The sequence below is a fragment of the Orcinus orca genome, chromosome 9 (genome assembly GCF_937001465.1).
Source record: "Orcinus orca chromosome 9, mOrcOrc1.1, whole genome shotgun sequence".
Taxonomy (NCBI): domain Eukaryota; kingdom Metazoa; phylum Chordata; class Mammalia; order Artiodactyla; family Delphinidae; genus Orcinus; species Orcinus orca.
Genome location: NC_064567.1, coordinates 45,670,142 through 45,686,068, shown reverse-complemented (window position 1 = coordinate 45,686,068; position 15,927 = coordinate 45,670,142). Strand labels below are relative to the sequence as shown.

Here is a 15,927-nt window from a genome sequence, read left to right as displayed (position 1 = left end):
TGACAACGTTGTGTTAGTTGCTGCTGTATAACAAAGTGAATCAGCTATACGTGTACATATATCCCCGTATCTCCTCCCTCTTACATATCCCTCCCTCCCACCCTCCCTATCCCACCCCTGTAAGTGGTCACAAAGCACCCAGCTGATCTCCCTGTGCCATACGGCTGCTTCCCACTAGCTAGCTGTTTTACATTTAGTAGTGTATATATGTCCATGCCACTCCCTCACTTCGTCCCAGCTTACCCTTCCCCCTCCCCGTGTCCTCAAGTCTATTCTCTATGTCTGTGTCTTTATTCCGGTCCTGCCCCTAGGTTCTTCAGACCATTTTTAGATTCCATATGTATGTGTTAGCATACGGTATTTGTTTTTCTCTTTCTGACTTACTTTACTCTGTATGACAGTCTCTAGGTCCATCCACCTCACTACAAATAACTCAATTTCGTTTCTTGTTATATCTGAGTAATAGTCCATTGTATGTATGTGCCACATCTTCTTTATCCATTCATCTGTCGATGGACACTTAGGTTGCTTCCATGTCCTGGCTATTGTAAATAGAGCTGCAATGATCTGGCTCCTCCTTTAAAATAGAGATTATAAGATGTTATGATCACAATTACATAAGTTATGATCACCTATCTCCTAGGGTTGGTGTAAGTATTAAAAGTAACTTTGTTAATGTTAATTAGGTGCAAAAGCTCCAGTGTAAAGATATAGAAGTATTGTATAATAACAATGACATAAAAACTCTATATTGTTAACTTTGAAATGAAAATATTAATATGAACTCAGGGCCTAGAAGCAATGACTATCCTTGGCACCCAGATGTTGATCTCTAAATACCACTTTTCCACTAAAAGGTACCAGGGCTCCTTGGAGAAATGGCTGATGTCAGCCGGGTCAAGAGCTGAGAAATAACAGGAGCACTTAGAACATCATGTGACAGAAAGTCAGGAGGTATTAAAAAACAAGGTCCTTTGAAAAGAACACAGAAGCTAGCTTGAAGGAATGCCCGCTGGCCAAAGTTAGAACAATTTGAGCATCAAAATTAATAACCGCAATTTATTTAAAATGTCAAACATAAAATTCATTTCCACTAAAGTGTAAAGCAAATCTAAAAAAGCAACAGTTTTAAAAAACTTCCTTTGCCATACTACTGGCAGTGACTATCACACCAACTCTTTACTCTGAAAAGTGGTAATTTAAGAAAATTACCATTTATCCTGCTTTTCTAGCTGCAGCTGTATTTCAGGGTAACCAAATGGCCCCAGTTGATGAGGAAACTGTTCTCTTTACAAAAACATGCCAGCTAAATAATGTAAAATGAAGGACAGAATTAGAAATTCACCATTTTGCAGTCCCTAGTTGAATAATTGATTCCTGCCAGGATCATCAATGTGACCAGTTGGTGAGAGTGAGATAGGGAACAGGATATTCACATAGAGCCAGGGATTATGTGCCAATCATCAGGGAAATCCATAATGACAATGGAGAAATCTGGCCGCTTCCCACCTTAACCTAGATCGATCTTATCAGTAAAATGGACCAACCTGACATTATGTGTCTCCAGATGTGATACAGTATGAAGCACCAGCATCATTTGAGAAGTATTGTTTCCAAAAATCTTTAACCTCAGTATAATCAAGCAGGAACTACAAGGATAGAAGTAGACAATCAGAAAAATCCAGAACAAATGGTGAGACATCCTGCAGAACAAATGGCTCAATTTCTTAAATTAACTCAGTGCCATAAAAAAAAAAAAAAGAAAGAAAGAAAGAAGAAGAGAAATAAAGCAGTACTGAGGGAGGGCTGTTTTGATTAAAAGAAACCTAAGAAACGTCGTAACCAAATACAATGGCTTGTCCTCGCTTCTGATTTAATAAACCAGATATAAAAGATATTTTGTGAGCAATTGGAGAATCTGAATACAGACTAAAACATTAGATGATATTACACAGTTGTTTTTTTAATTAGGTATGATAATGGCATTGTGCTTATGTAGAAAAATCTCTTTTTAGATACACATATTGGTGTATTTAGGGGTAAAATGTTTGCTATCTATACTTTTAAATAATTCAGAAAAATTAAAATATGGAAAGTGTTAAATGTGAAACTGAGTACATATATGGATGCTTGTTTTATTATTCTTTTCTATGTATTTGAATATTTTCATGTTAAAAATTCAAAAAAGAAAAATGGTGATATAGGTAAAGCACTTGACATAGTAAGCATTCAATAATAAATTTGTTTTTGTATAATCTGCAAATAGGAAGGTTCATACCTTCTCCTGACCCCCAAACATTAAGGCAGAACTTGACATACATATTTGGTCATTTCAGTAAGCAAGTTGCCTTCCTTGACAAGATAGCCCTCTATTGCACCATGAATTCCCAAGGTCTCTGCTTCGGAGCACTACCATTTAAAACATGCGTCTGTGTTTTAAACTGTTTTCAACATTTAAAATGTATTTATTATTTAATTAATTATTTTTAAGGTATTTTACTTCTTTTCTCTTCCTACACTTCTCACTAATTGCTTAATTTTATGGTGACTGATTTTTCTCAACACTATTCTGTGAAAATTTTCTGAAGTTAAACATTGATGTTTCCTCAGACACGGAAAATCTTTTCTTACCCCAGTGAAGCATTTTATTTAGCTTCCCCATGTTGGTTGCCATGTACTGACCCCTGTTGGCCAACAAGAATCAGTAGGTAACAACGGGTTTTGTCTTTTCAAATTTAACCAAAATAGATAACCAACAAGGAGCCACTGTATAGCACAGAGAACTATACTCAATATTTTGTAATAACCTATAAGGGAAAAGAATCTGAAAAAGAATAGATATATATGTATGTATAACTGAATCACTTTGCTGAACACCTGAAACTAACACAACATTGTAAATCAACTATACTTCAATAAATATTTTTTTTAATTTTAAAATTAAGAAAAGATTTTAAACTTTTTTAAGAAAGCAAAGCACGGGGCTTCCCTGGTGGCGCAGTGGTTGAGAGTCTGCCTGCCGATGCAGGGGACACGGGTTCATGCCCTGGTCCGGGAAGATCCCACATGCCGCGGAGCGGCTGGGCCCGTGAGCCATGGCCGCTGAGCCTGCGCGTCCGGAGCCTGTGCTCCGCAACGGGAGAGGCCACAACAGTGAGAGGCCCGCGTACCGCAAAAAAAAAAAAAAAAAAAAAAGCACACTTAGGAAAAAAAGAACAAATTTAACCAAAGCCTGGTTAATATTAGTTAACATTCATTAAGTGCTTATTAAATGCCGGTCTAAACTCTTACATATATTAGTTCATTTAATCCTGAAAGTGGTCCTATGCAGAAATTACTAATATATCCTCATTTTACAGTTGAGGAAACATATGTGCAGTAGGTCAACTAAATTTCCCCAGGTTGTAGTTAGCGATGACTGAAGCAGAGATTAAGCAATCTGATTCTAAAGTCATCACTGGGTGTTGCTTCCCAAATTTCTCATATTGTAAAGCCCTCATGGTCTAGATATAACTGGTTATTAATAGCTAGCTTTCAAGTACAATCTCTATCATATCTATAAGGACACTATGAAATAATAGTACTAGCATTCAATTACTTGATAATAAAGGTAATGAGGTCAGATTTCCTCTAAATGCCATCTTTTAATCCAGTGGACTTAAAGTTTTTGGTTGTATCATTAAAATTTTTGAGCACATATTCTCTATATATAATAATATATATAAAACTATATATATGATATAATATCCACAAAATAGAAATTTAATCTGGACTCTGCTTTTCTGTGGAGATGGGTTAAGGGTGAGAATCACATGAAGACAGCACAGACGTGGGTTTGGGGAGTGGTGAGTAGTTCAATTTCAATAGAGCAATGGATTTATATCAGGAAATGGGAGACAAGTCTGGAAGGAGATTAGCATAGTTGATGGGAGGGCCTTGAATTTTCACTCAGAAGTTCATACTATTTGGTGGTCAAAGGGGAGACTTTTTTTTTGCTTTTGAGCCCTCTCCTGCACCTTTGGAAACTCCTTCTTGTGGCTGTGTGTAGGATGGCCTGGGAGTGGGTAGGATGGGGAGATGGCTGAGTGCTGGATGTAAGTTCACTGCAGTAGGCAAGGTCATGAAAGCCTGAACTGGGGCAGTAATTATGTAGGGGAAATGAAGGGATGCAAGGGGGTAAAGACATAGTCTTTTAATTTTTTAAAAAATTTTTTATTGTATCACTCCTTTGAGTAGAAACCTTCAGAGGCTGCCTGCTGTTTATCATTTTATCAAGTTCAAGCCCTTGTGCAAGCCTTTATTATCTGATTCCATTCTGTCTGGCTGGTCTGATTTCTCAGGTGATAGTAAACCCACTGGAGGTGGGGACCACACTTTATATTTCTGTTTACCTACAATGCTTACTACAGCAGAGATGAATAGTAAATACTTGCTGATTAATTGAACCAGAGTCAAAATCTCCCCTACCCTTTGCACAGGCTCCCAAATCTTTTTTTCTCTTTGATTTTTTCCAGCTTTCCTTGATATACTGAGAGGCACTTCAGCTCTGAGTTATTTTAAAATTTATACTAATGCTCTAACATATGGGATCCTGTGTAAATTTTATTAGCCATAGTAGTATTTATGTCTCCTCCCAGCTTATGGTCTGGCATATGACAGGGAAACATGTCAGAATATGTTAAACCCAAAATGGTTTTTTGGTTGTTTTTTTGTTTTGTTTTTTACTTTTTGGCTGCACCTCGCAGCATGTGGGATCTTAGTTCCCTGACCAGGGATCGAACTCTCACCCTCTACAGGGGAAGCTCAGAGTCCTAACTGCTGGACCACCAGGGAAGTCCCCAAAATGTTTTTTTTTTTGGGGGAAAAAAAGAATAGTAAAACTCAGTAATTTGATAGATTTGATAGTTAATCTGTATTCTTGTTTTGAGATTAACCCTGAAAAGTAGTTCCAATAAAGTTTATTATTTAGTGCTTGGGTAAATGGTCTCTTTTGATATCTATCTCTATGTCTATTTATATCTATAACAATACACTTTGGAAAGGCATCCACCAAACTGCTAACGGCGCTTACCTGTGGGAAGGGAAATGGCACTGGGAGGGGAGCAAGTTGAACAAAAAGCTTTCATCTTTTCATTCTGTATTCTTTTATTTTTTTTTGCATGTTTCAGCATGTACTCTTATATTTCTTTTATTATTTAAAAATACATATATTATTAATATTATTAAATTCACATCTTATGTAATTTTAGGTCAATATCTAGAGATCTCATGTCACATGGATAAAAAGAGGTTAATGACTAAATAAATTGCCTAAACAGAAAATGGATGCAGCAAATACATTTCCAAGTTGGCCTACCTCTCAACGCATCAATCAGATAATTAGGTCAGATCAACTCAACCTTGCTCTATGGAAGGATATGATCTCATTCTGCAGGCCCCAAAGCTGTAGACTCTTACGATGCCTATCTGGATGTTCCCTCTTTGCTCTTTGAGATGTCAGTGGATACAAGAACATTTCCCTAATCTGGCATTGAAGAAGGTCTCACATATGTTCTAGGATAATGATCTGTTAGATCCTACTGCCAACCTTAAATCAGTTACAGAAGGTCGTGGAAATATACAGCAATTCAGCTATCTCCATGTTACTTACCACAGGTATATTAGATCCAGAGGACCCATTCTCAAGATTTACTACTGTTAATGTTAAAGTCTGACAAACTGCAGCATAATATATTCATTTTCTCAGCTTATATGTCCATGTTATTTCTAACACTTTAAATTCAGCTGAAATTAAAATGTAAAAAAAAATTTTGCTGCATGTGTTTACTGTTAATAATAGGAGTAATCTAAGTAATAACATTTTAGAATGTAGATTTACTTAAATGAAAATCCCAATGTTTCCCTTGGTGATAGACCTCATTCTTTTCTTCCTAGAAAGAAATTTAAACTTAGAAAACTCTTAATACCATGCACAGTAATTAGATGAGAGCCCAGCTTTTCTTAATGTCCCCATAAGAAGACTGACTTTGGACTGAGGCCTAGGTTAAGCATTTGGAAACATTTTTGGAAAGTGAGAACTATGCTTGGGTTCTCTGCTCCATTAACGTTCTTGGATTTCACGTTTTCAGTCTATTCAACAATATTTAATTGATAATTAACTCTTCTCAGAGACATATATGCAAGTGAAGCTGGTTTACCTGACTATAATACAACTCTGGATATTTCAAAATCTTTCCAGAAGAGCTGATCTAGTGCTGGTGTCAACCTTTTTTCTTCTTTATTATTTCTGCTTTCACATGGGACCCACACATTCCAATAATAGAGCTACCAAAAGGCATCTCTACTTATTGTCTTTGTTAAACGCTTATTGGCTGAGAAGACAACAGACACTCTATACAGCTGAGTAACACAAACTCAAATGGCTCACTGGAAATGAACGGTATTCATGGGAGAAATAGGTATGTTTTGTGTATAGAGAAGAAACTTGCTTCAGTAAGTCATTCTCTAAGCTTCCTGTGGGTAGTGCATTTTATATGCATGTTTTCCCAATGCATAAAAACTATGTCTCAAGCTAGCTAAATCATATGAACTGTGTGATTTGCCTTATGGTGCCACAAAATTGCAGTAGCAAAACTTTATTTCCATGACCCAACAATTCCACTCCAGGGTACATACCCAAATGAATTGAAAACAGGTATTCAAATACATGAACCTTCATAGCAGTACTATTCACAATAGTCAAAAGGTGGAAACAACCCAAAGTCCAGCAAGGGATAAATGGATAAACACATGGTGATATATCCATACAGTGGGAAATCATTCAGGCACTACCAAATGTAAAATAGATAGCTAGTGGGAAGCAGCAGCATAGCACAGGGAGATCATCTCGGTGCTTTGCGACGCCCTAGAGGGGTGGGGTGGGGGGGTGGGAGGGAGGTTCAAGAGGGGAGGGACATGGGGATATATGTATGCATATGGCTGATTCGCTGTTTTGTGCAACAGGAACTAACACAGTATTGTGAAGCAATTATACTCCAATAAAGATGTATTAAAAAAAAAGGAATGATGTAGATGTTACATCCACATGCTACAATGTGGGTAAATCTTAAAAAACATTATGGTAATTGAAAGAAGCCAGATACAAAAGGTCACATATTGTATGATTCCATTTATATGAAATAGGTAAGTCCACAGAAACAGAAAGGTGATTGGTGGTTACCAGGGCTGCGGGGAGAGGGGAATGGGGAGTAACTTAATGGGTATGAGGTTTTATTTTGGAACTGTCTTGTAACTAGAAAGAGGTGGTTGCATAACATTGTGAATGCACTGGATATTACATGCCACTGAAATGTTCATTTTGAATGGTTAATTTTATGTTATGTGAATTTTACCTCAATAGAAAATATAGAAAAATAAAAACTTTATTTCCAAGGGTTTCTAATTAGTGGTTGTGAGAGGTAACAGCAGAATATTGGTAGGTAACTTGGACATCAAATTCCTTTGATTTGAAGTGGGGTTGAAGAGGTTAAAGGATTTGTCATGTCTCCCTAACAAGTCACTCCCATTCCCATATGCACTGCACTCAAGGAATGCAAGGCCCTTACTATTTTGAAAGGGATGGTGCCAGAACCCTTGCCCCTAGTAGGTAGTCAGTGGATGCTGTGGGAAGGGAAAGTCAGTCACTACTAATATGCTGCCCCTTCCCTGGAGTATCCTTCTTAGCGTGTCCACTGCTCTATTAACAATGTGGAGTGTTCGAGAATAACAAGTATACTTGAACAGCAATATTTCCCAAAGTATGCTCTGTGGGACATCAACCCCATCAGATGGTCTTGCATTCAAAAACATCTTCTGGTGAGAGTAGCATCACCATATATACACTACCGAATGTAAAACAGCTGGCTGGTGGGAAGCAGCATCACAGCACGGGGAGATTGGCTCAGTGCTTTGTGATGACCTAGAAGGTGGGATAGGAAGGATGGAAGGGAGGCTCAAGAGGGAGGGGATATGGGGACATGTGTATGCATATGGCTGATTCACTTTGTTGTGCAACAGAAACTAACACAGTATTGTGAAGCAATTATACTCCAACACAGATTTAAAAAAAAAAAAAACAGCTTCTGTGGTCAAATGAGCTGGAAACCACTATATTCTATATTTCCTCCTGGAGATCCATGATGTCTGCTACCACACAAAGAAATCTGAGGGATGCCTGTAGTAAAGAAACCTTGTGGGCTCTGTTTACTCCTGACTTTCCCAAACCTTCTCTGTCACAGAACCCCTTTTAAGTGCAGAGCATAGTACTGAGAGTGTGGGAAATGCTGCTCTGTGTTAATAATAGTCTGGCCTTGATTTGTTTAGGATGATTGTTCAGTTCTTGAAAAATCATATTAAATAAAATCCTAAATTATCCAGAAAATTGAAGACAAGCAGTGGTATGTCAGCTAGAAAGGGAAGATTCTAAATCTTTGTACTGCTCTGGTTTACCACTGCCTGGCTCAGCAGGTGATAACCCTTTCTCCTGGGACTGACTCAGCGAAACGTTGCATGGCTTTGCTGGTTAAACACCTGAGAATCAGTCTGAAACTGCAGTTATGTATAAAAATACTCATCAACCATCAACCTCTATTAAATGCAGTAATGGCTGCAAGCTGTTGGAAATAAGAATTTGATGGCAAGGCTGAGTGCAAACGTGATAGAATCCAAAATTCTCAATTAAACTGGAAAAAGATTTGACTCCTTGGCCCTTTCGATTTCCCATCCTTCTTACTTTGTTCCTTGTTCATTCCTTTAAGATTGTCAAAGCAGTTTACGGGCTTAATAGAACAGGTGAGACAACTTCATGGAAATTATCTAATCAGCATTGGTAACAGTGGCAGGTGTTGTTAGGCCAGTAGCTTCTTGAGACAAAATGCTTGAGCTTAGTTATTAAAACATTTTACGAAGTGTCAGTATTGATTCATGTTTTCTGCTGCAAATAAGAGTTCTTTCTAAATTCCAATTTGGAGGAATCTGTGGGCTTAGCAAGTTCTACTCCCTGGTGTAATGTGATTTTCCATGCTGTCAAGTAATTAAAAATTTTCTCTATATATAATCACTAATGAACTTATGATGACCAATTTGGTTATTATATTTGGCAGTTCCAAGTCCTTCTGCCAGTCTGGTGTACAATATCTGATGGGCTCCTAAGCTACTCCAAAGTGAGCAAATAACAGTAAACACTGGTCTGGCAAAGAACAAGGTGTGTTTTCTGGGTTCTCAGCCAGGTGTCAGAGAGGAAGGTTTAGTGGTAATAGGGAGACCATTTTTAGGAAGACTATCTTCCATCTGTCTTAGAAATTACAATAAATTAAAATATTTCTGAGGAAGAAACTTAAAATACATCTTTTTTTCCTTGAATTCATTTCAACCACTCTGTCAAAAATAATCTCTTCTGTATAATTGTTTTGCATCTAACTTTGCCAACCGATCATTGCCTAGGGAACAAAAGCAAAAATAAACTCAAAAGATTGAAACCCAGCAAAATATTGATTAATATTTATATTAGCAAATTAGGATTAGATTGGAGTGAAAAGAATCCTGCTAAAAATAAGACCTGTGAATTTGGGGCTGCATGCAAAGACTTTTCCTACATTCCTTTCCTGGAAAAACTCTTATTTGTTCTTCAAGATCAAACAAATGTTACTTCCTTTATCAAACCATCCCTAACTTCCAGGTAGATACAGTCCTCTATATTTATAATACTGGAATTATTCCTTTACTATTGCACTAAAAACCATTGTAATTACTTGTTAACATGCTTCCCTCCCTCTACTAGACTAGGATGCCCATAGAGGGCAGGAATTATCATTCACTCAGCACAAATTTATTGAGTGATACTCAATAAATATATGTGCCAGCAGGCCATTTTGCCACTCCTCAAGAACATAGTATTCATCTTTTTATTCCCAACACTTAGTACATGCCGGTCCCATTATTATTATTTTTTTCTGGCGGTACGCGGGCCTCTCACTGCTATTGTCTCTCCCGTTGCAGAGCACAGGCTCCGAACGCGCAGGCTCAGCGGCCATGGCTCAGGGGCCCAGCCGCTCCGCGGCACGTGGGATCTTCCCGGACCGGGGCACGAACCTGTGTCCCCTGCATCGGCAGGCGGACTCTCAACCACTGCGCCACCAGGGAAGCCCCCGGTCCCATTATTGAGTAGGCACTCAATAATGAGTTGCTAAATAATTGAATAACTGAGTGAAAGGATGAATGAATGAATTGAATGTATTGTGTAATGTAGAAAAGGTACCAGTTTTGCAATACAGTTTAAGTTTCCCAGTTTGCAAACAGAATCAGTACAAAGCGAAGTTAAGCTCCCAAGGAGAGCAGGAACTGTCATTCTGTAAGGAGACACAGTGATTCAATTCCTGGTGGGCCTTTAGGGTTTAAAGAGACCAAGGCTATAAGGTGGTATAACTGGGAGAGGGCAGCCTTAACCTGGCCTCTTCTATGTGCTGGAGCTCCACCTTGTTCTGTGATAAAGATTGATAGCTGGCTAAGTCAGGAGAATTCCCAGGGCTCCCTTGCTAATAACCAGAGAGGAGGGGCAGAGGGAAAATGGACCAAGGATGAAAGAATAATACAAATGAGATATTTAAAAGACTGTAGGGCTTTCCCTTTACTGCAATATGCTTGTGGCAGAATCCATAAGGCCTGTCGATTTTTCTCTTATAATATTTCCTTCTGATAGTCTATCCCTCTTCATAAGTAATATGTTAGGCTCTATACAGCTGTGGCTAATCATTCTTGACAGCAGGGAGTACTTTCCCAAGATGAACCTGAGCCATCCTCAGCCCTGAACTCACTCATTAGCAGTTTGCCCAAACAGGCAGTCTCTGGGGCTGGCTCAGACAGGCTGCAATGCCTCTGAATTTCACACTTGAGGTGAAGGCTCAGTGCATGGGGGCTGATCTAGTTCCAATATCAAGTGTGATTTCTGTGGTTGCGTTTGGCATAAAGGAAGAGAGGCACGAAAGGGAATCATTAATCTTACTTGTGTTCCTAGTAGATTCCCTTGCCTATTTTCTGCCTGTCTCTTCTGCCAGTCTCATCAAGCTACCTCATGGTCAGCAAATAACATGTCTTGTATTGTAATCTTAAGAGAAAATAGAGACCATCAGGCACCTACCTTTTCTCCTTTCCATATCATGCCTGTCCTCACCTATCATTCTCCACTTTCTGTCTCAGAGAAAGAGGGAGTGTTCGTTTTCTATTGCTGTGTAACAAGTCATCCCTAGATTTAGTAGCTTAAAAGTATGCTTATTATCTCAGAGGTCCCATGAGTCAGGAATTTTGAAGTAGCTTAATTGGGAGAGCCTGGCTCAGGGTCCTTCATGAGGTTGCAGTTAAGATGTCAGCTCGGGCTACACGCATGTGAAAGCTTAACTGGGGCTAGAAGACCAACTTCCAAGATGGATCACTCAGCTGGCTGTTGGCAGAAGGCCTGAATCCCTTACCACATGGGCCTCTCCACTGAAATGCTTGCATGTTCTCATGAAATATCAGCTGGCTTCCCCCAGACTGAGTAATCCAAAGAACAAGTATGGAGGTCACAACACCTTTTATAACTTACTCTCAAAGTTGCATACTGTCACTCCCACCACATTCTATTAGTTAGAGATGATTCACCAAGTACTACCTACACTCAAGGGGAGGGTAATTAGGGTCCATTTTTTGAAGGAAAGGGGATCAAAGAATTTATGTACATCTTTTAGTACCACCACATAGGGATCCCTCCTCCTTTTCAGGGCTAATTCCTCCACCTATGAACTTGATTCCATCCTTTCCCACCTGCATTTGGCTAATCAGTTATGTTCTTTCTTAATCTCTTAATAGTAGATCTCATTTATTGAGCATTTAATATGTCCTGGCCACTGTGCCAAAAACTTCATTAAGTGGATAATCTCACTTAATACATACAACTCCATGAAGTAGGGGAATGATTACCCTGCTGTTACAAATGAGTAGACCAAGGCTCAGAAGGTCTAATTGAAACATCCAGTGTCAGATAACTAGTAAGTAGAAAAGTGACTACTTAAACCCAGCCCCGACTGACTCCACAGCTGTACCCCTCTCCACTAATCTACTCTATCCTGCCCAACATGGACCTTTGGTCTCTACCTCTCCATCAGCTGCTTCTTAACTTTCAAAGAGGCTCAGTTCTTCTTCATACAAAAATTACCTTCATTTGTGTCCTGCCTCTTTCAAGCTTCATCACATCTTCCCATTTGTTAAGTAGTGGTCAGCAAATAGTTCCTACTTCCACACTCCCATTTGCTCCAACTCACAGCCATCCAGTTCTGCACTTACCAACTTAGTGAAATGGATTAACCAATGACTCCCTAATTTCCAAATCCAATGCCTCCTCTTCAGTCCACATTCAGAAATACATTCTGCTGTATTTCGTCAATGCTAAGATGCTCAATTTTCAACATTTCTGAAATAGAGATGTCTTAAAAGCAATGGCACTTTGTATGTGATCAAATAAATTTCTTTGCTCCTCTTTAATTTCATTGCATGGCTCAGTCCGTCTTCTTTGCCTGCTCCTCTCCTTCAGACATCCCTCAGATGCTGGCGTAGTTAATTTGTTGGTGTAGGAGAGCAAAATTTGCCACCCCAAAGTATCTCTTTGGCATGTGGATTATTTCGAGATGAAAACAATCAAGGCCCAAAAGACTCATGAAGAACCTCTGGCCGGCCCCCTAACTGCCTAAAGAATGTAGACAGAGGACCTGTTCCAGGAAAGGAACTATCACCATAGATAACTATAGTGTGAACTAGGTGTATAGACAGGGAGGAAGCTAGCAAAGTCTGTTTGTTAGAATTTCTCTCTCTGTGTCCCATTGTCTCTCTGTGGCCCAGCAAACATTTGTTTACCAAACACTTGCTTTTCCGTCTTCACGTAAATTGCCTTCTTCTCCTTTGAGGTCCGAAACAACAACCCCCAATATCCTCTTTTGTCTTTAGCTAAAAGAGGTATTTAAGGTGAGGGTTTCAGTCATTTATGAGAGTTGTTCAGTTTTCCTGGGCTCTCCCATGTATACATGTTATTAAACCTTTGTTTGATTTTCTCCTGTTAATCTGTCTCATGTCAATTTAATTCTTAGACCAACCAGAAGAACCTAGAAGGACAGAAGAAAATTTCTTCCTCTCAGACAGTGGTGACTCACCATTTTAACATTATGCACTACTGGGTAATCTATTACAAAATCTTCCGTACCACATCTGTGTTAATCACCTCTAATTTCTGCTTCAGCCTCCATCTTTCCTTTAATTAATTGCTCATCACCTGTATGTCCTTTACAAGTACCACAAACTCGGCATGTTCCAAACGTTAACCCCTTTCCAGACTAACTTCCCTGCTTTTATTCCCTATCTTGGATGTTGACATCACCCTTGTTAAAGAACATCTCAGAGACATTAATTTAAAGCACAGCTGACATTTACTCATCTATAAGGGAGATTACTTGTATACAGATTGCCATCCAATAGACAAAACAGGGTTTATGGAGGGAACACTCTCAGTCAGGGGAGAAATGACAAAACGTTTTGTTTTGTTTTGTCCTTGGGTGTGCTGATTGGCTAAAACTATCAAGAGGGCAATTTGCACCCAAGCAGACTGCATTATTTCCAGGGAAGGTAATTTTAGTTACTCGTCATTTTTCCAAGAAATCTTGTGACTCCAGCTGTGGAGTAGGAAGGTGGTATGTTCACCTTGCATATTTCCTGCTGATGTCCTTCCTTTGGTATCTACACCATAGTCGAGCTAGGACTTATTATAAATACTTACTCCCTTTTTGTGGTCAAATTCAGATCAACGTCCGTGGTTGACCACGAAGAATTTTGTGTCTTCTTGATGTGGTATCATCCACTAGATGTTGGTTTGAGATAACAGTTTATAGTAATATTTGAACACATATTGGAAGTGCTCAAGAAATAGAATAATTACAAATATAATTTAAAAATTTGGAACCATTTGTATCCAGTTTCCTAGTCGGCCTACACCTAATCAGGAGAATTAGTCTCATGTCTCTTTATCCCTCATATTCCTTGGATTCCTTTGAGGCCTTTGTACATTTTAGGAACAGCAGCTAACGGTTGGGGGCCTAGGTTCAGTGAAGACATATGGATGTATGTTAGCAGGTCTTATTAAAGGAGTCTGAAGACAGATGGTAAAACCACTTGTTGGAAAAATTGGCAGCCATTACAACTGTTGGAGACAGGTAAATAAGGGCGTTCAAAGAGTTTATGGGAAAGAAGACAGCTGAGAGAAAGGCAAAAACAACCACGGCATTTATTTTACAGTCTAATACCTTGACTCATACAAAGGAAAGAAGTAATAAAAGGAGCCAAATGTTAAACTGTTATATCCTAATCACAGATCTTAATCTAAAAGTCTTGTATAGGAACTTGAGTAGCTACCCACTTTCAGAGCTCTGTGCTTCCAAAGCTTTTTACTGAGCCCTAGGTTTATACATCTCCAGTGGGACTGGATGTCCAGGTTGTAGAATCCTTAGTGACTTCACACTGGGAATCATAAACCCATGAGTATATACCCTAGAGTTTAAGAGCATTATTTGTGGTTAAATATACTAGATATGACCTTTCCAAGGCTGACGTCTTGGCATCCTCAGTACATTTCTCTTTCTGACTTACTTCACTTAGTATGATGATCTCTAGTTGCATCCATGTTGCTGCAAATGGCATTATCTTTTTTAATGGCTGAGTAGTATTCCATTATATATATATATATATATAATATATATATATCTCAAATCTTCTTTATGCATTCATCTGTCAATGGACATTTAGGTTGTTTCCATCTCTTGGCTATTGTAACTAGTACTGCTATGAACACTGGGGTTCGTGTATCTTTTCGAATTACAGTTTTGTCTGGATATATGCACAGGGGTGGGATTGCTGGATCATATGGTAGTTCTATTTTTAGTTTTTTGAGGAACCTCCATACTGTTCTCCATAGTGGCTGTACCAATTTACATTCCCACTGACAGTGTAGGAGGGTTCCCTTTTCTCCACACCCTCTCCAACCTTTATTACTTGTGGACTTTTTGATGATCATCATTCTGATATATACCGGTGTGAGGTGGTACCTTATAGTTTTGATTTGCATTTCTCTAATAATTAGCGATGTTGAGCATCTTCAGCAAGTGGTTTTGAATCCTTAAATCTTTAACAAGGTGGCGTGCTCTTGTTAAGAGGCAGAGAGTTCAGAAGTTACAGCTTATGCAGCACAGAATGTACTTTATTTTAAAGATAAGAACTATGAAAAAATAATGTATCAGCATTGGCCAGGGGACAGAGAATGCTGAGTTTGAAGAGCTATTCAGCAGTCGTGGGGTTCATTTTTATTAGGAGGGGGAGCTAGATTGGTTTCCTTAGGTTGGAAACTAAGGAAATAGGATTACTATTTCCTAGGATTACTAGGGAAAAAAAACCTAGGATTACTTAGGTTAGAGTGGTTCTTGACAATTATGTGGGAATTAGACAACGAAAAAATGCCATAGGTGAAATGTGACTATTGTTTTGAAACAATTAGGTTTGAACAGCAAATCTTATGAAGGCAGTGAGTGAGAAGGGGAGTAGAATAATTCCCGCTGAGGCACCAACTAGCTTAATTGTTTCTGCCACAACACCACAGCAATAAACAAGGTAGCTAAACCTACCACAGGCTTGCGATGAGATTTTAGCTTTTGCATAAGCACTTTTAAAGCACAACTTGCCTTTTCTGTACGAACAATTATGAAGGATTCAGTATAGTCAGGCTGCCCAAAGTCAGGCGTTGCTCTAATGTCCGAGTAGGAAAGAAAAAGGCCTATTTAACATTTGGCTCCCAAGGGAACATCTGTTTTAGTTTGCTTTTGT

At 38.8% G+C, this 15,927-nt stretch overlaps 1 long non-coding RNA gene across 1 annotated transcript in view; it reads right to left on the bottom strand.

The window, feature by feature from the left end:
- Window positions 1–77: 77 nt before the first annotated feature.
- Window positions 78–15,927, bottom strand: part of LOC117201358 (uncharacterized) — a 70,934-nt gene continuing 55,084 nt past the window's right edge. Inside the window, exons 5-6 of the long non-coding RNA XR_004483374.2 lie at window positions 1,548–1,649; window positions 78–577 (exon numbers count right to left, since the gene is read on the bottom strand). This is a non-coding gene — a long non-coding RNA (uncharacterized LOC117201358). The remainder of the gene's footprint in view (window positions 578–1,547; window positions 1,650–15,927) is intronic.